We start from the raw sequence: 10,980 nt of genomic DNA on the forward strand, positions 1-10,980 counted from the left end.
AGCTCAAGAAAACAGGCTTATGGACAAGTAGAAGATGTATTAGTAAAGGTTGAGGACCTTTACATACCTACTGATTTCATAGTCCTGGATACTGGAAAGGAAGAGGATGAATCCATCATCCTAGGAAGACCTTTCCTGGCCACAGCAAGAGCTGTGATTGATGTTGACAGAGGTGAAATAGTCCTTCAATGGAATGAGAACTCCCTTGTATTCAAAACTCAAGGATCTCCCTCTGCAACCAGGGAGAGGAAGCTTGAAAAGCTTCTCTCAAAGCAGAGTCAACCAGAGCCCCCACAGTCAAACTCTAAGTTTGGTGTTGGGAGGCCACAACCAAACTCTAAGTTTGGTGTTGAACTCCCATATCCAAACTCTAAGTTTGGTGTTGGAGAGTCTCAACAAAGCTCTGCACATCTGTGAGGCTCCATGAGAGCCCACTGTCAAGCTATTGACATTAAAGAAGCGCTTGTTGGGAGGCAACCCAATGTTTATCTAATTCTTATTTTTATTGTTTTTCATGTTTTCTTAGGTTAATGATCATGTGGAGTCACAAAATAAATAGAAAAATCGAAAACGGAATCAAAAACAGCAGAAGAAAAATCACACCCTGGAGGAGCATATGCCTGGCGTTCAAACGCCAGAACAGAGCATGGTTCTGGCGCTGAACGCCCAAATGGACAGCTTCTGAGCGCTGAACGCCAGAACAGGCATGGTTCTGGCGTTCAACGCCAGAAATGGCACACATATGGGCGTTGAACGCCCAAAATGGCCACCAACCTGGCGCTGAACGCCCAGAGTTGGGTACAAAGGCATTTTTACATGCCTAATGGGTGCAGGGATGTAAATCCTTGAACACCTCAGGATCTGTGGACCCCACAGGATCCACTCAGGATCTGTGGACCCCACAGGATCCACTCAGGATCTGTGGACCCCACAGGATCCCCACCTACCTCCACTCACTTCTTCTCACCACTCTCTTTCACACAACCCCATAAACACTCTTCCCTAAAAACCCCTCACCAATCACATCAATCTCTCTTCCCCACTAAACCTTCACCACTCACATCCACCCACTCTTCCCAACAAACCTACCTCATAAACTCCACCTAACTTCAAAATTCAAAACCAATTTCCCACCCAAACCCACCCATATGGCCGAAACCTCCCCCCTTCCCTTCCCTATATAATGCCCCCCATTCTTCATAAAATTCACACAACACAACCCCTCTATACCCTTCTTGGCCGAACCACATCACCCTCTCCCTCTCCTCCATTTCTTCTTCTTCTTCATCTATCCTTTTGTTTATTGCTCGAGGGCGAGCAATATTCTAAATTTGGTGTGGTAAAAGCATAGCTTTTTTGTTTTTCCATTACCATTGATGGCATCTAAGACCGGAGAATCCTCTAGAAGAGGGAAAGGGAAGATAAAAGCTTCCACATCCGAGTCATGGGAGATGGAAAGGTTCATCTCCAAAGCCCATCAAGACCACTTCTATGATGTTGTGGCCAAGAAGAAGGTGATCCCTGAGGTCCCTTTTAAACTCAAAAGAAATGAGTATCCGGAGATCCGACATGAAATTCAAAGAAGAGGTTGGGGAGTTCTAACAAATCCCATCCAACAAGTCGGCATCCTAATGGTTCAAGAGTTCTATGCCAATGCATGGATCACCAAGAACCATGATCAAAGTAAGAACCCGGATCCAAAGAACTATGTTACAATGGTTCGGGGGAAATACTTAGATTTTAGTCCGGAAAATGTGAGGTTGGCGTTCAACTTGCCATACATGGAAGAGAACGCACGCCCCTACACAAGAAGAGTCAACTTTGATCAAAGGTTGGACCAAGTCCTTACGAACATATGTGTAGAAGGAGCTCAATGGAAGATTGACTCCAAAGGCAAGCCGGTTCAACTAAGAAGATTGGACCTCAAGCCTATAGCTAGAGGATGGTTGGAGTTTATTCAATGCTCAATCATTCCCACTAGCAACCGGTCTGAAGTTACTATAGACCGGGCCATCATGATCCATAGCATCATGATTGGAGAAGAGGTGGAAGTTCATGAGATTATACCTCAAGAACTCTACAAGGTGGCTGACAAGTCCTCCACCATGGCAAGGTTAGCCTTTCCTCACCTCATTTGCCACCTATGCAATTCAGCTGGAATTGACATAGAGGGAGATATCCTCATTAAAGAGGACAAGCCCATCACTAAGAAAAAGATGGAGCAAGCAAGAGAGCCCAGTCATGGAGCTCAAGAGGCGCAAGAAGCTCATCACCATGAGATTCTGGAAATGCCTCAAATGCACTTTCCTCCACAAAACTATTGGGAGCACATCAACACCTCCCTAGAAGAATTGAGTTCCAATATGGGACAACTAAGGGTGGAACATCAAGAGCACTCCATCATGCTTCATGAAATAAGAGAAGATCAAAAAGCAATGAGGGAGGAGCAACAAAGACAAGGAAGAGACATAGAAGAGCTCAAGGACATCATTGGTTCCTCAAGAAGGAAACGCCACCATCACTAAGGTGGATTCATTCCTTGTTCTTCTTTCTTCTGTTTTTCGTTTTCTATGTTTTGTGCCTATCTATGTTTGTGTCTTCACTACATAATCATTAGTAGTAGTAACTTTGTCTTAAAGTTATAAATGTCCTATGAATCCATCACCTCTCTTAAATGAAAAATGTTTTAATTCAAAAGAACAAGAAGTACATGAGTTTCGAATTTATCCTTGAACTTAGTTTAATTATATTGATGTGGTGATAATGCTTCTTGTTTTCTGAATGAATGCTTGAACAGTGCATATGTCTTTTGAAGTTGTTGTTTAAGAATGTTAAATATGTTGGCTCTTGAAAGAATGATGACTAGGAGACATGTTATTTGATAATCTGAAAAATCATAAAAATGATTCTTGAAGCAAGAAAAAGCAGCAAAAAACAAAGCTTGCAGAAAAAAAAAAGGAGAAGAAAAAAAATTAGGCGAAAAAAAAAATAGAAGGAAAAAGAAAAAGCAAGCAGAAAAAGCCAATAACCCTTAAAACCAAAAGGCAAGGGCAAATAAAAAGGATCCCAAGGCTTTAGGCATCAGTGGATAGGAGGGCCTAAAGGAATAAAATCCTGGTCTAAGCGGCTAAACCAAGATGTCCCTAACCATGTGCTTGTGGCGTGTAGGTGTCAAGTGAAAACTTGAGACTGAGCGGTTAAAGTCAAGTTCCAAAGCAAAAAAAGAGTGTGCTTAAGAACCCTGGACACCTCTAATTGGGGACTTTAGCAAAGCTGAGTCACAATCTGAAAGGGTTCACCCAATTATGTGTCTGTGGCATTTATGTATCTGGTGGTAACACTGGAAAACAAAGTGCTTAGGGCCACGGCCAAGACTCATAAAGAAGCTGTGTTCAAGAATCATCATACTGAACTAGGAGAGTCAATAACACTATTCGAAATCTGAAATTCCTATAGATGCCAATCATTCTGAACCTCAATGGATAAAGTGAGATGCCAAAACTATTCAAGAGGCAAAAAGCTATAAGTCCCGCTCATATGATTGAAGCTCTGTTTCATTGATGGTTTGGAATTCATAGTATATTCTCTTCTTTTTATCCTATTTGATTTTCAGTTGCTTGGGGACAAGCAACAATTTAAGTTTGGTGTTGTGATGAGCGGATAATTTATACGCTTTTTGACATTGTTTTTAGTATGTTTTTAGTAGGATCTAGTTACTTTTAGGGATGTTTTCATTAGTTTTTATGTTAAATTCACATTTCTGGACTTTACTATGAGTTTGTGTGTTTTTCTGTGATTTCAGGTATTTTCTGGCTGAAATTGAGGGACTTGAGCAGAAATCAGATTCAGAGGTTGAAAAAGGACTACTGATGCTGTTGGATTCTGACCTCCCTGCACTCAAAGTGGATTTTCTGGAGCTACAGAACTCGAAATGGCGCGCTTCCAATTGTGTTGGAAATAGACATCCAGGGCTTTCCAGCAATATATAATAGTCCATACTTTGGCCAAGAATTGACGACGTAAACTGGCGTTCAACGCCAGCCTTCTGCCCAAATCTGGCGTCCAGCGCCAGAAAAGGATCCAAAACCAGAGTTGAACGCCCAAACTGGCACAGAAACTGGCGTTCAACTCCACAAATGGCCTCTGCACGTGCAACACTTAAGCTCAGCCCAAACACACACCAAGTGGGCCCCGAAAGTGGATTTATACATCAAATACTTACTCATGTAAACCCTAGTAGCTAGTTTATTATAAATAGGACCTCTTACTATTGTATTAGGCATCTTTGGTCTCAGTTTTATTCCATAGTTCATCTTAGGAGACTATTGATCACGTTTTAGGGGGCTGGCCATCTCGGCCATGCCTGGACCTTTCACTTATGTATTTTCAACGGTAGAGTTTCTACACTCCATAGATTAAGGTGTGGAGCTCTGCTGTTCCTCAAAGATTAATGCAAGTACTACTGTTTTCTATTCAATTCATCTTATTTCGCTTCTAAGATATCCATTCGCACCCAAGAACGTGATGAAGGTGATGATTAAGTGTGACGCTCATCACCATTCTCCCTTATGAATGCGTGCCTGACAAACACTTCTGTTATACATGAATTAAGCTAGAATGAGTATCTCTTAGATTTCCTAACCAGAATCTTCGTGGCGTAAGCTAGAATGATGGCGGCATTCAAGAGAATCCGGAAAGTCTAAACCTTGTCTGTGGTATTCCGAGTAGGATTCAATGATTGAATGACTGTGATGAGCTTCAAACTCGCGATTGTTGGGCGTTAGTGACAGACGCAAAAGGAGGGTGAATCCTATTCCAGCATGATCGAGAACCGACAGATGAATAGCCATGCCGTGACAGGGTGCGTGAGCATATTATTCACTGAGAGGAGGGGATGTAGCCACTGACAACGGTGATGCCCTTGCATACAGCCAGCCATGGAAAGGAGTAAGACTGATTGGATGAAGATAGCAGGAAAGCAGAGGTTCAGAGGAACGAAAAGCATCTCCATTCGCTTATCTGAAATTCCTACCAATGAATTACATAAGTATCTCTATCCCTATTTTATTATATTAAATTCGAAAACACCATTATCACTTTATATCTGCCTGACTGAGATTTACAAGGTGACCATAGCTTGCTTCATACCAACAATCTCCGTGGGATTCGACCCTTACTCACGTAAGGTATTACTTGGACGACCCAGTGCACTTGCTGGTTAGTTGTATCGAAGTTGTGACAATTATGAATTAAGATCAGAGCACCAAGCTTTGGAGCCATTACCAGGATTGTTCGAGCCTGGAGATCACAATTTCGTGCACCAAGTTTTTGGCGCCGTTGCCGGGGATTGTTCGTGTTTGAACAACTGACAGATTATTTTGTTGCTTAGATTAGGAAAAATCTTTCTTTTTTTTTGGTTTAGAGTCTTTTATTATTTATCCCTTGTTAAAATACTTTAAACTTATAGCTCAGTTATTTAGAACGTGGTGTTTATGTTCATGATAATTGGCTATCATATTTTTTTTAAAAACCTTTTTCAAAAATAATTTTTCTATTAAATCCTGTGCCAAACTTTAAGTTTGGTGTTTTCAAAAATAATCTTTCTTAAAATGCCAGAAACAAGGCAGGATTGGCGTTCAACGCCAGAAATGGGCAAGAATCTGGCGTTGAACGCCCAAAGGGGGCCTAATCCAGCGTTGAACGCCCAAAATGGGCACATTTCTGGCGTTCAGGCGCCAGGAACAGACAGTGAGTTGGCGTCTAACGTCACTCCAGCTTCTGACTCTGGTACTCAATTGCCAGTGAGGGATCAGACACACACAAGTGCTGATAACAACCCCTCTAAAAAGTCTTCTTTAACCACTAAGGTTGAGGAATATAAAGCCAAGATACCTTATCCTCAAAAACTCCGGAAAGAGGAGCAGGATAAGCAATTTGCTTGCTTTGCAGATTATCTAAGGACTCTTGAAATAAAGATTCCTTTTGCAGAGGCACTTGAGCAAATACCTTCTTATGCCAAGTTCATGAAAGAGATCTTGAGTCATAAAAAGGAGTGGAGAGAAACAGAAAGAGTTCTCCTCACTGAAGAATGCAGTGCAGTCATTCTGAAAAGCTTTCCTGAAAAGCTTAAAGACCCTGGGAGTTTTCTGATACCATGCATATTGGAAGGTGATTGCACCAAGACAGCCTTATGCGATCTTGGGGCAAGCATCAACCTAATACCTGCATCCACTATCAGGAAGCTTGGCTTAACTGAAGAAGTTAAACCAACCCGGATATGTCTCCAACTTGCTGATGGTTCCACTAAATACCCATCAGGCGTGATTGAGGACATGATTGTCAGAGTTGGGCCATTCGCCTTTCCCATTGACTTTGTTGTGCTGGAAATGGAGGAGCACAAGAGTGCCACTCTCATTCTAGGAAGACCCTTCCTAGCAACTGGACGATCCCGCATTGACGTCCAACAGGGGGAAATAACCCTGAGAGTCAATGATGACGAGTTCAAGTTGAACGCTGTCAAAGCCATGCAGCATCCAGACACATCAACAGACTGCATGAAAGTTGACCTTATTGACTCTTTGGTAGAAGAGATCAACATGGCTGAGAGTCTCGAATCAGAGTTGGAAGACATCTTTAAAGATGTTCAGCCTGATTTGGAGGATTCAGGGGACATGAAAGAGCCTCTGAACTTTCTTCTGAAAGAGGAAAAACCTCCTAAACCAGAGCTCAAGCCACTGCCACCATCCTTGAAATATGCATTTCTAGGAGAAGGTGACACCTTTCCAGTGATCATAAGCTCTGCTTTAAATTCACAGGAAGAGGAAGCACTTATTCAAGTGCTAAGGACACACAAGACAGCTCTTGGGTGGTCCATAGGTGACCTTAAGGGCATAAGCCCAGCTAGATACATGCACAAAATCCTACTGGAGGATAATGCCAAACCAGTGGTTCAACCACAGAGGCGGCTAAATCCAGCCATGAAGGAAGTGGTGCAGAAAGAGGTCACCAAATTACTAGAGGTTGGGATTATTTATCCCATTTCTGATAGCCCCTGGGTGAGCCCTGTTCAAGTCGTCCCAAAAAAGGGAGGCATGACAGTGATTCATAATGAAAAAAATGAACTGGTTCCTACAAGAACAGTTACAGGGTGGCGCATGTGTATTGACTACAGAAGGCTCAATACAGCCACCAGAAAGGATCATTTTCCTTTACCATTCATAGACCAGATGCTAGAGAGACTAGCAGGTCATGATTATTACTGCTTTTTGGATGGCTACTCAGGCTATAACCAGATTACAGTAGATCCCCAGGATCAAGAGAAAACAGCATTCACATGTCCATCCGGAGTGTTTGCTTATAGAAGGATGCCCTTTGGGCTATGCAATGCACCTGCAACCTTCCAGAGATGCATGCTCTCTATTTTCTCTGATATGGTGGAAAAATTTTTGGAAGTCTTCATGGATGACTTCTCAGTATATGGAGACTCATTCAGCTCCTGTCTTGATCACCTGAAACTTGTTCTGAAAAGATGCCAAGAAACCAACCTAGTTTTAAACTGGGAAAAGTGTCACTTCATGGTGACTGAAGGAATTGTTCTTGGGCATAAAATCTCAAACAAGGGAATAGAGGTGGATCAAGCAAAAATAGAGGTAATTGAAAAATTACCACCACCTGCCAATGTTAAGGCAATCAGAAGCTTTCTGGGGCATGCAGGATTCTATAGGAGGTTTATAAAGGATTTTTCAAAAATCGCAAAACCTCTAAGCAATCTGCTAGCTGCTGACACGCCATTTGTGTTTGACACAGCATGCCTGCAGGCGTTTGAAATGCTGAAAGCTAAGCTGGTCACAGCACTAGTCATTTCTGCACCGGACTGGACATTGCCATTTGAGTTAATGTGTGATGCCAGTGATCATGCCATTGGTGCAGTATTGGGACAGAGGCATGACAAGCTTCTGCATGTCATTTATTATGCCAGTCGCGTTCTAAATGATGCCCAGAAAAATTACACAACCACAGAAAAAGAACTACTTGCAGTGGTTTACGCCATTGACAAGTTCAGATCATACTTAGTAGGATCAAAAGTGATTGTGTATACTGACCATGCTGCTCTTAAATATCTACTCACAAAGCAGGATTCAAAACCCAGGCTCATCAGATGGGTATTGCTTCTGCAAGAGTTTGATATAGAAATAAGAGACAGAAAAGGGACAGAGAACCAAGTGGCTGATCATCTGTCCCGGATAGAGCCAGTGAAAGGGACGTCCCTCCCCTTTCTTGAGATCTCTGAGACGTTCCCTGATGAGCATCTATTTGCCATTCAGGAAGCACCATGGTTTGCCGATATTACAAACTATAAAGCTGCAAGGTTCATACCCAAGGAGTACAATAGAATACAAAAGAAGAAATTAGTTACTAATGCAAAGTACTACTTGTGGGATGAACCCTATCTCTTTAAGAGATGTGCAGACGGAATTATCCGTAGGTGTGTCCCCAGAGAGGAAGCACAGAGAATCCTATGGCATTGCCACAGATCTCAATATGGAGGCCATTTCGGAGGTGAGCGAACAGCCACCAAGGTCCTCCAATGCGGCTTCTATTGGCCCACACTCTATAAAGATTCCCGAGAGTTTGTACGTAATTGTGACAGTTGCCAAAGAGCTGGTAATCTACCTCATGGTTACGCCATGCCTCAACAAGGAATCTTGGAAATAGAGTTGTTTGATGTATGGGGAATTGACTTCATGGGACCTTTCCCACCATCATACTCAAACACTTATATTCTTGTGGCAGTTGACTATGTATCAAAATGGGTTGAGGCTATTGCCACACCCACCAATGATACTAAAACAGTGCTGAAGTTCCTCCAGAAACATATCTTTAGCAGGTTTGGTGTCCCTAGAGTGTTAATCAGTGATGGGGGCACTCACTTCTGCAATAAACAGCTTTACTCTGCCATGGTTCGGTATGGAATTCGCCACAAGGTGGCCACTCCATATCATCCACAAACCAATGGGCAGGCTGAAGTCTCTAACAGAGAATTAAAGAGAATCCTGGAACGGACAGTAAATACCCGTAGAAAGGATTGGGCAAGGAGCTTGGATGATGCTCTGTGGGCTTACAGAACAGCATTCAAGACCCCTATAGGGACCTCTCCATACCAGCTCGTGTATGGTAAGGCATGCCACTTGCCCGTGGAACTGGAACATAAGGCCTACTGGGCAACCAGATTCCTAAACTTAGATGCCAAATTAGCAGGAGAAAAACGATTGCTCCAGCTAAATGAGCTAGAGGAATTCAGATTCACAGCTTTCGAAAATGCCAAGCTTTATAAAGAAAAATCAAAAAAATGGCATGACAGAAAGCTGTCATCTAGAATCTTTGAACCAGGACAGAAGGTCCTGTTGTTTAACTCTAGACTTAGGCTATTCCCCGGGAAACTGAAATCCCGGTGGAGGGGACCATACGTGATTACAAGTGTGTCACCATATGGTTATGTGGAGCTTCAAGATATTGATTCTGATAAGAAGTTCATTGTCAATGGACAGAGAATCAAGCATTATCTTGAAGGCAACACTGAGCAAGAATGCTCAAGGCTGAAGCTAGAAAGCTCAGCAAGGTCCAGCTAAAGACAATAAAGAAGCGCTTGCTGGGAGGCAACCCAGCCATGGGGCAACAATCCTCTAAGCATTTTGCCCTATTTCTATCTTTATTTTTTATATAGAGTTCATTGACAACAAGGTAAATAATCATTTACAGAAGACCTCGGCACACAAAACAGAGTAAAAGAGCTCAATGGCAAGAAAACGCCAGTAAAGGGGCATTTTGGGCGTTCAGCGCCCAAAATGGGTATTCACTGGGCGCTGAACGCCAGAAATGGCCACCCACTGGGCGTTGAACGCCAGGAATGGCAGCAACTGGGCGCTGAACGCCCAGGAGATCAGCATTTGGGCGCTGAACGCCCAAAACAGGCAGTATTTGGGCGTTCAAACGCCAGGAGGACAGGGAGGAGCCAAATCCAGTAATCCCACACGTATTTCCATTCTAATTTATAATTTTATGATTCAATACATGATTTTATTTACATAAACATGTCAAGAACCCTGATTTCTAAAAATCCTACCCTCAGAATATCAAATGTATCTTAATTCATAAGCACACACTCTCTTTGCAAAATCAATCCAACTCTTTTCAAATATTTTCCAAAAACAAATCTATCTTTTTCACCCTAAAATCTTTTCAATATCTTTTTCATATTATCTTTTTCAAAAACCCAGATTTATCTTTTTCAAAAATCTATCCTATCTTTTCAAAATCAAACTATATCTTCTATCTTATCTTTTTCACTCTAAAATCTTTTCAATATCTTTTTCATATTATCTTTTTCAAAAACCCATATTTATCTTTTTCAAAAATCTATCCTATCTTTTCAAAATCAAACTATATCTTCTATCTTATCTTTTTCAACTCAATCTTTTTATCTTATCTCTTCCAATTTTTCGAAAATCCACCCCCCACCCCTTTAAATTGGGTTCGGCCTCCCCCCTCCTCCATCAACAAGTGCACCTCGATCTCCTTCTATCCCTCTCCTTTCTTTTCTTTTGCTTGAGGACAAGCAAACCTCTAAGTTTGGTGTGTTTATCCGAGATCACTAAGATCATGGCTCCCAAAGGAAAACAATCCACTCCAAGAGGCAAGAAAGAGAGCGTTCCAAAACCACTTTGGAATCAAGGGAAGTTCTTATCTAAAGAACATTCAGACCATTATCTTAAAGTAATGGGTCTGAGATCAGTGATCCCGGAAGTGAGATTCGATCTGAAAGAAGATGAATATCCGGAGATCCAGGAGCAAATTCGAATCAGGAACTGGGAAGTCCTAGCTAATCCTGAAACGAAAGTAGGAAGGAACATGGTCCAGGAGTTCTATGCTAATATGTGGCAGACTGACAAGCAAAGACTATCTGGAACAGCCTGCTACGAA

This window comes from Arachis ipaensis, chromosome B1 (genome assembly GCF_059453495.1).
Source record: "Arachis ipaensis isolate K30076 ecotype BB chromosome B1, ASM5945349v1, whole genome shotgun sequence".
Classification (NCBI taxonomy): domain Eukaryota; kingdom Viridiplantae; phylum Streptophyta; class Magnoliopsida; order Fabales; family Fabaceae; genus Arachis; species Arachis ipaensis.